At 35.2% G+C, this 18216-nt stretch overlaps 1 protein-coding gene across 5 annotated transcripts in view; it reads right to left on the reverse strand.

Annotated features, from left to right (window-relative positions):
- Nucleotides 1-17726, reverse strand: part of LOC138306028 (hydroxysteroid 11-beta-dehydrogenase 1-like protein) — a 78343-nt gene extending 60617 nt beyond the window's left edge. For 3 of the 5 annotated variants that reach the window (XM_069246353.1, XM_069246347.1, XM_069246350.1), the window contains exon 1: nt 17567-17726. The gene's annotated coding sequence lies outside the window, so the exon portion shown is untranslated. Of the gene's footprint in view, nt 1-91; nt 201-354; nt 376-17566 lie in introns of those variants that run through there. The other 2 variants (XM_069246352.1, XM_069246351.1) reach the window with 2 other exon arrangements.
- Nucleotides 17727-18216: the final 490 nt, after the last annotated feature.

Raw genomic sequence — 18216 nt, forward strand, 5'->3', positions numbered from 1 at the left:
CATGCATATAGGTAAATAATCAATTAAAGAAAAAATTCCTAAAAATTACAAAGATTGTTAATTATAAAAGATAAATTAAGATTTTACTTACTGTTTAGTGAATTGTTTGTTAAATAAATCCAAAACGATACACGTGCCATGGGGTGGCTATCAAATCAATTTAAATCCAGCCCCAGAATTCACTCTTGTTTTCTATTGAAATCCAGATACATTATCGGTAGTAAAGTTCAACGAATTGTTATAATTTCTTCACAGTGAAAGGACGCGAACACTGGCCAAGTCAATTTAATAAAGAAACTTTTCCACACACTCACAATGTTTTTACAAGCTTGAAGAATAAAAAAGAATACCTACCTTTAGAAGATTTTGCGTGAGAGTTGTTAAACACATTTTTTTTATGTTCCGAGTTGTTTAATAATTCTGGGCCTGCTACGCGATCTTTGCAGTAAAGTGTATTAATATTGCCAGTAATTGGGTTTCGAAGAATGTGTAAAACCGCCCAATGTACTGAGTGACCCCATAACAAGTATCAGAGGTCACATATCTACGGTTGACCGGCTATCGACTTTTTACGATTTCAGAGATCGTAGCTTTTCATTTATCGCTATATCCCTACCAGCCGTCAGATGTTAAGTAGTGATAGGGTATTGTATCGGAGAAATTGACGGCTTTCATACCTCTGTAAAGTCCAGCGCCACGGCATTCATAGGAACGTAAACTACAGTAACAGTTTGCCTTTAGATCGAAACCCCTCCATACAAGTGTAGTATGATGAGAGATAACTAACCCATGAAAGAAAAGAAGAAAAAACCAGCAGTTAAACAGCATGTTTCTTTTATCTTATCTCTGAGAAATCAATCATTATATCCTTAAGGTTATAGTCTATATGGACTCCAGAACAAATACTTTATTTACTGAAGCCCAGTGTTCGCTGTGATAGACCCGCGAAGGTGGCAGGGTGGAGATTTTAGATGTACGTAGCTGGTCTCTAATTATCCTATGGATAGGTCTTATTCCTTACAATCATTGGAGGTTTGTTAAAGGGTCATTATGGTTGATTTTTTTTCTCTGGAAGTTTGGCTTGATTCAGCTCCCAGGAGGCCTGGTAAGTCTCAAAGTAACAATAGCTATTTTAGGGAGCTTGAAATACCATCAAACAAAATGTTTACAATTATCATATGTTAGTTTATGGGACATTGGTTTAGGTTTTTTTCTCTGGAACTCCAGCTTAAAATGACTATCCAAGCTATTTTAGGGAGCTTGAAAGACAAACAATCAAAATAAATTATCATATGTTAGTTTAAGGGACATTTGTTGAGGGTTTTTTTTTTTTGAACACTAAATAATTTTAATTTATCCCAAAAGCCTAAGGCAGGTCTCTAAATGACTCCAGGTATTTAAGGGAGTTTTGATCAAACGCAAACAACCAAAAACTGTTTTAAAACATAGCACATACAAACGTATCGGTACCTATACAGGAATTCTTACATGTCACAATAGTTACTTCTAACATCAATCATACCCCCCACCTTTTTACTTTTTGGACTTATATATCAGTTATTTTAAGTTATTGAGCAATGACTAATGAGATTTTAATTATCTTTCAGTAAACTTTTTAACATTTTTTCACATAGGTATAAAGAAAAAGAAACAACTTGTAGTAATTGTGTAGCTAATTCAGGGATCAGCACAAAGGTCTCCTGTGTGATCAGCCCTCTAACTCGTATACAAATGTATGAAAGGTAAATTGTAAGCCTATGATAAAGGCCCACTACCTTACCGAAACAGCTTTTAATGTTTAAAATGGGAATGTCAAACTCCATTGATAATTTTGTAGAGTCTCAAAAGTTATTAGCTTTACCGTTAATACTACACTTATCATCACATTCTCAACAATTTAATCCAAATTAATTAAATGTTAATTTTCATAACTCGGGATGTCTTATGTTTCCCACCGTCGTCCTAATTACCGCACGTTAATTGATTATTACTGCACCAGATGGCATACAGCAAAAAATTAATCTTCACTGTTAACATAAATTATGCGGGGAATTTTGCATTTGTTTGGCGTTGAACCCTCATCATACACCAAAGGTATAATATTTTTCATTTTATAATTGTTTTTATGAATCTTTTATTTTTTGTTTCTGAAAGGTGCATGGGCCTTTTAAGGTAAATTTTCAGACCTCAAGTTCCTAAAACAAAATTTTCAGATCTCAAGTTCCTCAAACAAAATTTTCAAATCTCAAGTTCCTCAAACAAAATTTTCAGATCTCAAGTTCCTCAAACAAAATTTTCAAATCTCAATTTCCTCAAACAAAATTTTCAGATCTCAAGTTTCTCAAACAAAATTTTCAAATCTCAAGTTCCTCAAACAAAATTTTCAAATCTCAAGTTCCTCAAACAAAATTTTCAAATCTCAAGTTCCTCAAACAAAATTTTCAGATCTCAAGTTTCTCAAACAAAATTTTCAAATCTCAAGTTCCTCAAACAAAATTTTCAGATCTCAAGTTCCTCAAACAAAATTTTCAAATCTCAAGTTCCTCAAACAAAATTTTCAAATCTCAAGTTCCTCAAACAAAATTTTCACAGATCTTAAGTTCCTCAAACAAAATTTCCAGATCTTAAGTTCCTCAAACAAAATTTGCTTCAAAGAAACATTGATGCGAGTTTACGCTGCATTTATACAAATGAGGCCTTTTTTTCATTCACCCCTGAAATTCCATAATGGACTGGTCTAGTCTTTGATTTAGAAGAGTCTAAATGTGTCTCGATCAGCAGTGAAAGTTAAGCTTAACAAAAGCAAGGATGACAATGTCATCAATATATTTTACCATAATGTAACATCACAAATCTTATATTAAATGTTCTCTGTTCATCGCCCAAGACACTTAAAAAAAAATCATAAAATAAGGGTGGTGGGGTGGGGGGAGGGGGGGGGGTGTTTGCTTTTGATAGAACTGAATCTGAACTAGCCTTTAATATATTTTTATTGAACAAAGTGAGCCCAAAATTAATTTGAAAAAAAAAATCAAATAAAGACAATAACAATTTCCATATTTTCGCACCACAATTAATTTTAAATTAAAATTGAGGCGTCAATGATGGTGTGGGGCGCTTATAGGATTGGCTGGGGAGGGGAGAAGGGAGGGGCTGGGGCTGGGGGGGGAGGAAGGGAGGGGCTGGGGCTGGGGAGGGGAGAAGGGAGGGGCTGGGGCTGGGGAGGGGAGAAGGGAGGGGCTGGGGAGGGGAGAAGGGAGGGGCTGGGGCTGGGGAGGGGAGAAGGGAGGTGGGAGGGAGAAGGGGGGGGGTGGGGAGGGGAGAAGGGTCCAGGGGGTGGGGGGCACCTACAAGTACAGGGCGGAAAGACAAGGTTATTAGATCAAATATGGTTAGTCTTTATAAGAGATTTCATTAATTACACTTATGATAATCCTATTAAGAACTGTTTCTCTTTAGATCTTAAAGTTATATTTACTGTAAAACTGAGCGAAAATTTTGATTGCATGATATTACTATTTATTCAGTAATATATTGTGATAATCCAGCTAGTCAAGCCTTTTTTATGTCTTAAAAGGGACAATTCAGTCTAAGAGAACATGAAAATTTGTATACATATCGGCAAAAACAAGTTCTAATGGAAATTAGATCAGTTGGTTTTGCTGTGATATGCCAGAAAAGCCCATGGTGGTGAAATGCGTGTGGAGTGTTCAAACTCGCTCGCTGTCCGCCATTACACATTGTGGTCGAACTTCTTGTATGCCGAACCCTGTCCCTTGCTCGTAGAGTAATGCTACTTTTGTCTAGAACTGCTCAAATCGCTCTGACAATAGTGTGTTTACCTTATTAGGTGAATTGGCTCGTCTAAAAAATCATTTTATCACCTCCTCAGTGGTTATGTAGTTCATTTGTTAAACATGCGTGACGTTGGCTCGGGTATAGATACAGCGAACATATTTTACCTGCTGAATCGTATTGATCAACGATTTATAATTACAACGGTATAGATTAAAATACTAAACAATGACGTGGAATTTGTCAATGTTTTACGTTATATGTTTCATAAGAAATGTAGAACAATACATTTATGCCATATTTTGCTTCTTGGTTATGTAAAAGAATTAGTCTGAGTGAATTGTCCCTTTAAATGTATTTGTGCCTTATAACTGGGCAAAAATTTTTGAATGTGTGATATTATTATTTCTTCAGTAATATATAGTGATTATCGAGTCTTTTGGTTTTTTTGTCTTAAAAGGTATTTGTGCCTTATAACTGGGCAAAAATTTTTGCCTGTGTGATATTATTATTTCTTCAGTAATATATAGCGATTATCGAGTCTTTTGGTTTTTTTGTCTTAAACGTATTTGTGCCTTATAACTGGGCAAAAATTTTTGACTGTGTGATATTATAATTTCTTCAGTAATATATAGTGATTATCGAGTCTTTTGTTTTTTTTGTCTTAAAAGGTATTTGTGACTTATAACTGGGCAAAAATTTTTGACTGTGTGATATTATTATTTCTTCAGTAATATATAGTGATTAGCGAGTCTTTTGGTTTTTTTTGTCTTAAATTAAAAGGTATTTGTGCCTTATAACTGGGCAAAAAGTTTTGACTGAGTGATATTATTATTTCTTCCGTAATATATTGTGATTATCGAGTCTTTTGGTTTTTTTGTCTTAAAAGGTATTTGTGCCTTATAACTGGGCAAAAATTTTTGACTGTGTGATATTATTATTTCTTCAGTAATATATAGTGATTATCGAGTCTTTTGGGTTTTTTTGTCTTAAAAGGTATTTGTGCCTTATAACTGAGCAAAAATTTTTGACTGTGTGATATTATTATTTCTTCCGTAATATATAGCAATTATCGAGTCTTTTGGTTTTTTTGTCTTAAAAGGTATTTGTGCCTTATAACTGAGCAAAAATTTTTGACTGTGTGATATTATTATTTCTTCCGTAATATATAGCAATTATCGAGTCTTTTGGTTTTTTTGTCTTAAAAGGTATTTGTGCCTTATAACTGGGCAAAATTTTTTGACTTTGTGATATTATTATTTCTTCAGTAATATATAGTGATTATCGAGTCTTTTGGTTTTTTTGTCTTAAAAGGTATTTGTGCCTTATAACTGGACAAAAATTTTTGACTGTGTGATATTATTATTTCTTCAGTAATATATAGTGATTATCGAGTCTTTTGGGTTTTTTTGTCTTAAAAGGTATTTGTGCCTTATAACTGGACAAAAATTTTTGACTGTGTGATATTATTATTTCTTCAGTAATATATAGCGATTATCGAGTCTTTTGGTTTTTTTGTCTTAAAAGGTATTTGTGCCTTATAACTGGGCAAAAAGTCTTGACTGTGTGATATTGTTATTTCTTCAGAATTATAGTGATTATCGAGTCTTTTGGTTTTTTTGTCTTAAAAGGTATTTGTGCCTTATAACTGAGCAAAATTTTTTGACTTTGTGATATTATTATTTCTTCAGTAATATATAGTGATTATCTAGTCTTTTGGTTTTTTTTGTCTTAAAAGGTATTTGTGCCTTATAACTGGGCAAAAATTTTTGACTGTGTGATATTATTATTTCTTCAGAATTATAGTGATTATCGAGTCTTTTGGTTTTTTTGTCTTAAAAGGTATTTGTGCCTTATAACTGGGCAAAAATTTTTGACTGTGTGATATTGTTATTTCTTCAGTAATATATAGTGATTATCGAGTCAGGCCCTTTTGTTTTTATGTCTTAAGAAAGTCGTGGATGAAATGCTATAGACAGTTGATGACAGATTAGTACCACTGTAACAATTAATTACGAGTGTGTTATCAATCAGGGAGGAATCGAGGGTCACTGACCTCACCAACAGGTCAACTCCATATCTAACATGACAGCTTTATAGTGACTGACTATATACTGGCTATATACTTCTGTTTGTCTTGTCATTGTCTACAGAACACCAGAGACAAACAAATCTACTATACCTATAAAGTCATGGGACTTGATATGCCTGGCCCTGACTTAGTTTGTCTGGCCATTAATTGATTACATTTTAGAATTTTTGGGTCAAATAAGAGAAATGTTATCAAAATTATCTACTTGATAACCTGTCTTAAATGACCATGGACCGCTACTTAGTTTCTCTGGTCATTAGTTTATTAGCTTTTATAACTTTGTGGTCAAAAAAGAGGAATGTTATCAAAACTTGTCTTGAAATGACTATCCGCCAAGACTATATTGACACTAGTTTATAGTGACCATTTGTCTAAAGTGACCATCTGCCTACAATGACACCTGTCTATAGCAACCAAATTCTCAAGTGACCAACTGTCTATAGTGACCACCTGTCTATAGTGAACATCTGTCTATAGTGAACATATGTCTATAGTGATACCTGTCTACAGTGATCAACTGTGTTTAGTGACCACTTGTTTAAAGTGATTCCTATCTACAGTGACCACATGTCTGAAGTGATTCCTATCTATAGTGATACCTGTCTAAAGTGATGCCTATCTATAGTGACCACTTGTTTAAAGTGATTCCTATCTATAGTGACCACATGTCTGAAGTGATTCCTATCTATAGTGACCACTTGTCTAAAGTGATGCCTATCTATAGTGACCACTTGTCTAAAGTGATGCCTATCTATAGTGACCACTGGTCTAAAGTGATGCCTATCTATAGTGACTCCTGTCTAAAGTGATGCCTATCTATAGTGACTCCTGTCTAAAGAGATGCCTATCTATAGTGACTCCTGTCTAAAGAGATGCCTATCTATAGTGACTCCTGTCTAAAGAGATGCCTATCTATAGTGACCATCTGTCTATAGTGACCAACTGTCTATATTGCCCATCTGTCTAAAATGATATCTGTCTATATTGACACCTGTCTATAGCAACACAAGTCTATCATGACACCTATTTATAGTGACCATCTGTCTATAGTCACCATCTATCTACAGTGACATCTGTCTAAATGGACACAAGTCTATAGTGACCACCTGTAGTGACCACTTTTGTAAAGACTGTCTGTTTAGAGTGACACCTGTCTATAGTGTGACCACCTGTCTATAGTGACCACTTGTTTAAATATGGACTGATCATCTAGCACATAAAGGATGTTTTCAACAGCACTTGACAAATAAAATGCATAATATGTTCTATTGACCACTTTCCAATCATAAATGGGGATAATTCAGTATTGATAAATTCAGTGAGAAACTTATTTATTATATTTACTCTAGACAGATTTATTTGTATCATAATTTATATACATTTATTTCCTGACATGGTTTGGTCTGACTTAAGCCAGCAGATTAGACCCCCAGATACATGACATCAGATACACTGGCCACTAGACTCTCAACAGCTGAATGCACTAAGATAGCTGTGCTCCAATCTATTGTGAACAAATCAAAAATTCATTATCAGAACTCTGAAGTCGAAACCTCAAACACTTAGACAAAATTAATATAAGATTCCTAGCTATTGTAATGAAAATGGAGACTATCAGAACTTACCAGCTATGAGAGTGACCCTTATCAGTTTCTCATTTACCTGTAATCATATATCCATTTGTCGTGAAATGGTGAGAAAGATATCTCTTTCTGCTAAATTGTCAACCATACCCCCAAATGCACCCCTTCACCTCTTGGTCACAGTGGCTGAGTGGTTAAGGTGTCTGACATTCTACCACTAGCCCTCCACCTCTGTGTCACGATGGTTGAGTGGTTAAGGTGTCTGACATTCTACCACTGGCCCTCCACCTCTGTGTCACGATGGCTGAGTGGTTAAGGTGTCTGACATTCTACCACTAGCCCTCCACCTCTGGGTCACGATGGCTGAGTGGTTAAGGTGTCTGACATTCTACCACTGGCCCTCCACCTCTGGGTCACAGTGGCTGAGTGGTTAAGGTGTCTGACATTCTACCACTAGCCTTCCACCTCTGGGTCACAGTGGCTGGGTGGTTAAGGTGTCTGACATTCTACCACTAGCCCTCCACCTCTGTGTCACGATGGCTGAGTGGTTAAGGTGTCTGACATTCTACCACTAGCCCTCCACCTCTGGGTCACAGTGGCTGAGTGGTTAAGGTGTCACTTCCTGCGTAGTTTAGGTGACGTTTCTTATTCACAGTCAATTCAGTCAACTAATGGTAAATATACTGAACACCTTTACCACTTAGCCACTGTAGCCCACAAATCATTCCTGCTTTAATTAGAAACATAGTTAGCAAATAAAAAGTCCCATTAATCAGGTCAGTATTAATTCACCCCCGTACACACATTTGAACTCTTCTAAATCAGAGGATGGAACAGCTCATTATAAATTTTCAGGGGTAAATGAGATTATAAAGATTTCATCTTTTTTCCAATACATGTACTATATATGTTAGTTCACTCTTTATTCCAGCTACTATTGGTAGTGATCTGCTATGGGGTAAAGAAAGAGTTGACTTTTATTCTTTTGCACGGCAGATAGACTGGCCACCAGACCCTAAGTTGCTGATAAGACTTTCTCAGCAGAGTTCTTTACTAGATTATCTCCCCCTAGTTTAAAACTTAGAATCAGGCATGTAGTAGAGACAAAAATAATCAAGCCAATATTTAGTGATTTGTTTAATATTCTAGAGACTGATAGCCAGTCTACACGGCAGACAGCGAACAGCTGACAGCACACAAAGCACAACAACAGACACCACATGATGACTACAGGTTATCCAGACCTTCGGTCAGATGACCTATAAATATACATTTTACTTTAAAGATATGGATTGATTTATCTGGTGTTTCCAAAAACATTCTACTTCAGATTTTTAATGAAAGATCCAAAACCTTTTCTTTAGTAGAAGCTTCATGAATAATTTCCCTGTTGAACTTTGTGTTTACCCATTTCAATAGGAATAAAACAAGAATTGGAACTGCCCAAACACTTTTGCCAGAAAATGAATGTAGTTCTATTGTATATATAGGATGGTTATCCTTAATGGTATATAAACATTCTAGTTGAGAATCTAAACATCCCCAAACAAAACAAAACGTTTAAACTCAATGTTGTCATTCTCAACACACATAGACTACGACAGATTCCTGCACTAAGCGACCTCACAAAAAAAAACAAGAAATATTTGACATTACTGTTACTACAGTAAAACACCTGTGTGACTCCCCCCAAAAAAACGAATCAATTCGCACTCGCGGAATTGTCACCGATGATATTCCTATAGGATGTACTCAATAACCTGAGTTCAAAGATACATCAACCCTGCTTCTCTATACTGTATCCACAAATATAAAATAATGAAAAAAATTATTTCCATTTTTTTTCCGAAATTTTTCCGAAAAAAATGTATTTACTGAATTTTTCCACAAGAAATATATTATTGAACTTGGTACAGTAAAATCTGTCAATTAAAACCACCCAAAGGACCAAGAAAATAATGGCTTTATAGCCAAGTAATCTTTATACAGGTCAAATTGTGTTGAAATTAACCATTTGGGACACTGCGAAAGTGGTCTTATTATGCAGGTGGTCTTTATACAGAGATGGTCTTTATACAGAGGTGGTCTTTATACAGAGGTGGTCTTTAAACAGAGGTGGTATATATACAGAGGTGGTCTTTATACAGAGATGGTCTTTATACAGTGATGGTCTTTATGTAGAGGTGGTCTTTATACAGCAGCGTGCCCCCTGACTTTCTCTCATCAGGGGTTAAGTGTACCCCTCCTCAGAAAATTTGAGGGGTACAGCATAAATCTTGGGGTACAAGCAAAATTTTAACAAATATGAAGCATTTCATCAAGCTTTGATCATAACACAATGACACATTTAAGTATATTCAATTATCGACTCCTTGGGTGACATAAGAGCAATTTTACTTTCATTTCTAATTCCAATTCGTCGGATATCATGCTGCAAAAAATGACATTGAAAGGCTCAAAGCTGTAGATTTTAAAGAACTTAAATAGTGTTAACTGTTTCCAATCAAATCATCATAAACACTGGGGTTGGAACTTTTTTACTTGTTTCTTACATTGATCTACGTTTTCAGACAATGTTTCATTCAGGGATTTTCTTTTGGTGATAGAAGGACTCGCAAAGAAATCGCTAATCGTACGCTTTTTAGACGGCTCCATGTTTACAACATCGGACAAGTGAACACCACTGGTGTTACGCCTTACGATCTTTAGTGTGTGATAGCGCCCATAATCAAATAGCGAAACATTATTCAGGTTATGAAATAACCTAGATCGATGGGTCGTCATGATCAGCCAACCAAAATGCAGGGAAATCGCCAGTAGCAACCAGCTTACAGAAAGATCTGGACGATATTGTCTCGTCATTTCTTCCGACAGTTTTAATATATAAATTATATATAACAACTGTTTTCAGTTTTTACACCCATTTTATTAGCTTTTACTCCCATTTTATCGTACGTGCAGTGTACCCTCTGCTTCCAATTTGTGTACGTGCATATTACTTTTGATGCGTGAATCACGTACACCTGTACGTAATGGGGCACGCTGATACAGAGATGGTCTTTATACAGAGGTGGTCTTTATACAGAGGTGGTCTTTATACAGAGGTGGTCTTTATACAGAGGTGGTCGCTAAGACAGGTTTTACTGTATTTTATGCAATAGATGTTTTAATTTTCAAACAGGTATTCTGAAATTCCATAACAGACTATTCCATAAATTCAGACTTTGAATTAGAAGAATCTACATACGTCTTCAGAGGTGAATTGGTTAATAGTGGCAAATAATCAGGGTTTTTTTTATAATAATTTCTTTGCTGATCAAATTCTAATAATTATCTCCCCCTAGTTTCAAACTTCTGCTATATATTATATATGGATATTCTAGAGATGGACTGCCTGTATCAAATTTATCTTTTATTGATTCAGATGAAGGGATTTCTGAAAGAAGAAAATACTACAAGTCAAAATTTTTGACCACTTATTTTATCATACTTTAATAAAGTATAATGAAAGAACTAGTTGAAAATTGCCATGCAACCATCCCTATTTTGGAGGGAGACTCCTGAATATGATTGAATCCCCAATTTCGGCCATTTTAATAAGTCCAAACTCTTCAATATTCAAAATGTCAAAAATCTGATTATATCATCAGAAAGAACAAAAAATACAAAAATAAACCTTTAATTTTTTCATAGGGGATTGGTTACTAAGTACACTTTCTTGTGGTGAAAAGTTTAAACACGTGAAATTACCCCCATGGGAATTTCAAAAAAGTTGGCATATAACTTATATGGTACATAATTATGACTTAAACAGAAATGAGACCAAAATTTTACACCAAAAAAAATGTGCCTATCGCAGAGATTATATAAACAGTAAAAACATTTTCCTTACTGATATATATATAGGTTGAATAGGACGATGACCTGCTCGACAAAAATGTCAACAATCTTTGAAGCTTCCGACCGGTGTTACAAATGACATAGCCAATAAATAAAGATAACACTATAACACTATTTACACCCCTAAAATTTCATAATGGACTGGTCCAGTCTTTGATTTAGATCAGCCCAAATGTGTCTTCAGGGGTGAATAAGTTAATCTTTCTGCAAACATGAATACCTATGTAAGCTATCAGTACAACAAATAACTTTACCGTAAAACTGCTAATTAAGACACCAGGTAATTTGTACACAGAAGTCATCAGTTTCTCATCGATTAAGTTTGATGTATCTATCATATTTTGGTTTTGTTTGTTTTGAATTACTTTATGTACAGTACTATCAAGAGCTAATGGTCATAAGGGCCAGACGCACCTGCATAATGTGACAATACACTGTACATGCATGGATATGGGTATTTCTAGTGACTGTGTGGATGAGTGTCAGTACTGTGTATTGTAGTTAGCAACCTTAAGGGTGCATGGCCTGCTCTAGGATAGATGACAGCTCCGTTGATTAAAGCCCAGGCCTCAGCACTTTACAATAATGTCTTATTAACAGCAAAGATCATTTAAGGATCCTTTGAAAGATCATTTCAGGATAACCTCCCCTGAAAGATCATTTATGAATGATCTTCCCTGAAAAATCATTTAAGGATGACCTCCCATGAAAGATCATTTAAGAATGATCCCCCTCCGAAAGACCATTTAAGAATGATCTCCCCTGAAAGATCATTTAAGAATGATCTCCCCTGAAAAATCATTTAAGGATGACCTCCCATGAAAGATCATTTAAGAATGATCTCCCCTGAAAGATCATTTAAGAATGATCTCCCCTGAAAGATCATTTTCTCCCCTGAAAGACCATTTAAGAATGATCTCCCCTGAAAGATCATTTAAGGATGGCCTCCCCTGAAATATTTACCTATAGAGTTAAATTCAACATATCATTAAAGTGCAAAATTACAGGTAGGATATTTACTTGCACAGAAATAACTAGTAAATCAAACCCATATAAAAGTTGATAATAGGTGCCATATTGTTTTTCCTGAAAAGAGTATTTGGAATAGAGTGAAAAGAATATTACAGATAAATCAAACCAATATCAAAGGTTACAGGTAATTATTTACCTGTAAATGTAAAGAAAATTACAGCACAGTTATAGAGGATATTAAGTAAAATGTTTTCCTGCATAGAAAATTACTCCATACATATCATATGCATATATATATATATAGAGGGTTACAGGTAAAATATTTACATACATGTATGAAGTATTTACCTGTATAAGAATTACAGATAAATAATAATTTACAGTTCTAGAAAATTACATGTAAATATACCAGTGCAGAGTGAAACATTTACCAGTATAGAAAACTACAGGTAAAACATTTTATTTGTGTAAAGATAACTGTGTCACTTGAAATGTGATTTACCTGGTATGTAACGAATTCGACATGTAAGGTACCTACCTGTGCAAAAATCTACCTGTAGACATTTATGTAAACAAAAACAATGCAATTGACCCGCTAATCACCTGGACCGGTTTATCTGTCAAACTGTACAAGTCTTCAATCTGGCAGAAATCATTCAACCAGAACCGTGCATTTGTAAGAAGATTGATCCTTTCGACCTTTGTAGCCCTTGTCAAATCATCGTATTAAAAGAAACGATTGTCGCAAGGTTGATACCAGCACATACCTGTGGAATTTTTACCTGTATTGGTAATTGTCAATACGGAATACATCAAAGAGGTCCCGTTGAGCCATCCTGTGAGGTTTACTGAAGCACGACAGGGGCCTAATCCGTGTTTATCTATCTACAATTGGGAACAACCTTTAGCTGTGGTGTGGACTTGTTAGCTATACAATGGGTACTGGTTTTAATGTGGAGAAGTCGTTAAAAGTCCATAGTCATCATTACTACTGATGGCCACTGTCACGTCACGACCAACAGCGTTAACGTCAAAAAGTCATAGTGGTATTTGATGCTTGTGTCATGATATCGCACCACAACCAACAGCATTAACGTGAAAAGTCAGTGGTATTTGATGGCCCTACCACACCGCGATCAACAACGTTACCGTAAAACGTCATAGTGGTTGATGATGGCTTATCATGCAAGATCAACAGCATTAACGTCAAAAGTAATAGTTATCTTTGATGGCCATATCACGCCGCGACCAATAGCGTCAACGTCACAAGACAGAGTGGTCTATGATGGCTGCCTGCACCACTCCGGACCAACAGAGCTAATATCAAAAGTCATAGTGGTCTATGATGCCCCTATCACTCCACGATCAACAACATTAGTTAGCGTCAAAAGTCAGTGGTCTTTTATGGTAAGATACGTCACTGGAAAAACATCACTATACCGCAAATATGTCAAAAGTCATATCTCAGCTATTGATGGATCTGAAACATGCCACAATCAACATCAATCTACCATGTTGTAAGAACATCAAAATTCATTAAAGAGACAATTCACTCAGGCTAATTCTTTTACATAACCAAGAAGTGAAATATGACATAAATGTATTGTTCTATATTTCTTATGAAACAAATAACGTTAAACATTGACAAATTCCACGTCATTGTTAAGTATTTTAATTAATATCGTTGAAATATCAAATCGTTGATCAATACGATTAAGCAGGTAGAATATGGACGCTGTACCTATACCAGAGCCAAAGTCACGCACGTTAAACAAATGAACTACATAACCACTGAGAAGGTGATAAAATGATTTTTAGGCAAGACAATTCACCTAATAAGGTAAACACACTATTGTCAGATCGATTTGAGCAGTTCTAGACAAAAGTAGCATTACTCTACGAGCAAGGGACAGGGTTCGGCATACAAGATGTTCGACCACAATGTGTAATGGCGGACAGCGAGCGAGTTTGAAAATTTCACACACATATCACCACCATGGGGTTTTCAGGCACATCACAGTAAAACCGACTGATGTAAATTCCATTAGAACTGGGGTTAGTCCGATGTATGTACAAATTTTAATGTTCTCTTAGAATGAATTGTCCCTTTAATTTTTCATTTATTAATATTGATACTTGCATATATGCTGTGTAACGAAAAAGGATTTAAGGAAATATGAAATTTCAGAAAGACGATGCAACTTAGTATTAGTATACTGGAAAAATGAAACTTATGAATTAGATTCCAAAAGAACATTTGAAAAGATTATTAAAATGTCATTTTTATTATTATACCAGTAAGATATAGCAAGTAACCTGTATAATTAAAATTATAAAGAAAGATTTTGACCTGCCCTTATAGCTACCAATTTACCTAAGTTTTGGTAGAGTATAAATATTATATGGTAAGAGCTAGGAGCTACATTGTATAAAGTAAAATGATTCATATCCCGGTATTATCAACAGGAAATCCACTCAACCTTAAACTGATGTTGGTATGTAAATGAAGCTATCTATCATTATGAGAGAAGATGAACACGCTGGACGAGAGAGTTGATAAATGCCAGGATACCAGTACTGATGAATGCCAGGATACGAGTACTGATGAATGCCAGGATGCGAGAACTGATGAATGCCAAGATGCGAGAACTGATGAATGCCAGGATGCGAGAACTGATAAACGCCAGGATGCAAGAACTGATGAATGCTCAGATGCGAAAGCAGATGAGAATATCTAAGAATGCGAGAAGACAATAAGCATCCATAACAACAACTGGTCCATTTACACAGGTCGTATTGTGTTATTAATGGTCATTTTGGACCCCAAAAAAATGGTCTTAATACAGAGGTGGTCTATATACAGAGGTAGTCTGTATACAAAGGTAGACTTTATACATAGGTGGTCTTAATGCAGGGGTGGTCTTTGTACAGAGGCGGTCTTGATACAGAGGTTGTCTTAATATAAAGGTGGTCTTTATACAGAGGTGGTCTTTATACAGAGATGGTCTTTATACAGGGGTGGTCTTTGTACAGAGGTGGTCTTGATACAGAGGTTGTCTTAATATAAAGGTGGTCTTTATACTGATGTGGTCTTTATACAGAGGTGGTATTTATACAGAGGTGGTCTTTATACAGAGGCAGTCTTTATACAGAGGTGGTTTTTATACAGATGTGGTCTTTATGCAGAGGTGGTCTTAATACAGAGGTAGTCTTTATACAGAGGCAGTCTTTATACAGAGGTGGTTTTTATACAGATGTTGTCTTTATGCAGAGGTGGTCTTAATACAGAGGTAGTCTTCACACAAAGGCAGTCTTTATACAGAGGTGCATGGTCTTTAATCAGAGGTGGACTTTATACAGAGATGGTTTTTATAAGAGGTGGTCTTTATACAGAGGTGGTCTTTATACAGAGGTGGTCATTAAGGGTGTGGTTTCACTATACATGCAGTAAACTGTTTAACATATAGAAAAGTGGATATTTTTACGAGTGCTTAATTTCGCGAATTGCAAAACTAAAATGTTTGCATTGTGTCACATTATTTTCGTGATAAATACATGTATATCTTCAGTAACACTGTTCATACATTCACAAACTACTATCAGGTGAGGGGGAAATCATTGAAGCGGAAACTTCATCCTCAATGGTATTTCAACATTTACAGAATTTTGTTGAAAATAAAACCCTTTATAAACTTGCAATGAATTTGTGTACTTTGATTACTCAATATTGACCAACAATGCTGGACCTAATTTTGATTACATAAAATTGCACAGCCTGTCGTGTCAGATATTCACCTTCAAATTACATAACCAATTCATAGATAATGTTTACACTAGCCAAACTTTAAATGTCTTGTTTACATTGTGTCCAATTAAATGTTTATCTAACTTATCACATAGCATATTTTAAATCTATGCAAACTCAAACCATACAAATATGGTTTTATATATTACAGGTTACATGTAAATGTATTGTTGTTAAAACCAAAATGTGATAAAACGTTTTAGATTTAAAACTTCAATCAGGGTCGTATTTATTAGCTTTATGTAAAGTATATACATTATATTATTTGTATGAATATTCTAAAAAAAAATTTAATTTCAAAGTTTTAAATTTGAAACATGAAAGGTTCTTGTTTGATTATCTAGTAAAGACCAATTAAGCATTAAATTACATTTGAATTAAAAACTGATTAAGAATAAAATTACATTTAAATAAAAAACTAAGTGACTTAAGAAAGAGGAGATGTTAAACAAATCTAATATTTGAACATACCTAAAAGTTGACAACTGTACAGAAACAGACATATTTGAAGTTATAATTGATGGCCCAATGATGTTGAAGTGAGTGCCCCTCCCCGTCTTACATGTAGTAATTGGTGCCCCCCGCCATCCCCGCTATAAGTGTCCCTCCTCATACTATGTAGGTGTGTGTCCCCTATAAGAATCCTTCTGTCCCCTCCCCCACTTCAGTTATTGGTGCCCCTTCTCCCTATAAGTGTCCCTCCTCATAAGTGTGTGTCCCCTATAAGAATCCTTCTGCCCCCTCCCCCACTTCAGTAATTGGTGACCCCCACCCCCCTCCATAAGCACTCTTTCCACAGAATATCAGAAACTGTAGATCAGAAACTGAAACCCTATTCACAGTTTAAGGGTTACCACTTGATAAAACCTTTCTTCAATCCAAAATTTTATTTTCATAAATGAAACAATTAAACATAAAAAATAATGAGGTTTGATAGGAATAATTATTTCTGTAAACATAGGTTTTCACACAGTTTCAATAAACATCCAAAATTTTTGCTGCATTTAAACTTTCACATATCGATGTATTATCTAGATATCTAGGTCTATACATTGTATGTACAGAAACAAAAAGACTCACGTGTTTACCAATTGTAGTTTTTTGTTTAATAAAAAATAACGCTCGACCACGTGCACATGTACGTGTAAAAACAGTTTACAACATCAAGCATACATGGACTCTCATTGTCAAACCAACTTTCTAACTTGAACAAAAAAAACCCATTTTGATCTGACTTTCAAAATAAAAGATCACAATATTTTTTTTTTACTAAGTCAAAGAAAAGTTTTGAAAGAAAACAGGATCTCAATGTTCGAAGAAGCGACCAATGCAACACTAAGAAATTAAAATGACCGTACTAAATTAGTTGCCTAGTACTGTAACTTGAAGCACGTGCATGTATATAAAAAAAACACATACCTTTTCTTCCAGAGCTGGAAAGCTGCAATAACTCTACCCACTGAGTAAATATCCCAGAATAATTAAGGTCTCATCTCGGAGTTTCTCAATATATATGTGGCGACTTTTGATAGCAGGGTGTCCCCGTGTGGTTAAAGCTATAATATGTACATACACACACCTACCGGCCTCAAAAGTAAACAAAAATCCACATGATACTAGCAGACGTTACTGGAACGTCACACTGCGGGACTGTCACAAACAAACAGCCTTTTTTACGAGCGGACCGTATACGTAACCCCGCGGCATTCAAAGGTCACTTTTAAACATTAAGCGCTCATGGCACAGGACCGCCACAAATGACTTCGCACTGGTAGAATAAGATAATAATATATCAATTATCAGAGAATATTACTAAGACAAATATATTGTCATAAAATGCGTGCGCCCGTGGTTGTGAACCCTATGAATTAACAATTTCGGTGTTGTTTGCTAGACCTTCAAGTCTTGAAAATATATTTTTGTTTTATAAAACGCTGGTGAATACATAGAACTTTATTTTGTCAAAGTGGAAAACTTAGAATGTATCACTAGGCCTATCGAACTACAACATTTATGTTTTTTGAAATATAATATGTACATGTATATTTAAAGGCACACTACATTTCCGA

The sequence above is a fragment of the Argopecten irradians genome, chromosome 13, assembly GCF_041381155.1.
Source record: "Argopecten irradians isolate NY chromosome 13, Ai_NY, whole genome shotgun sequence".
Lineage (NCBI taxonomy): Eukaryota > Metazoa > Mollusca > Bivalvia > Pectinida > Pectinidae > Argopecten > Argopecten irradians.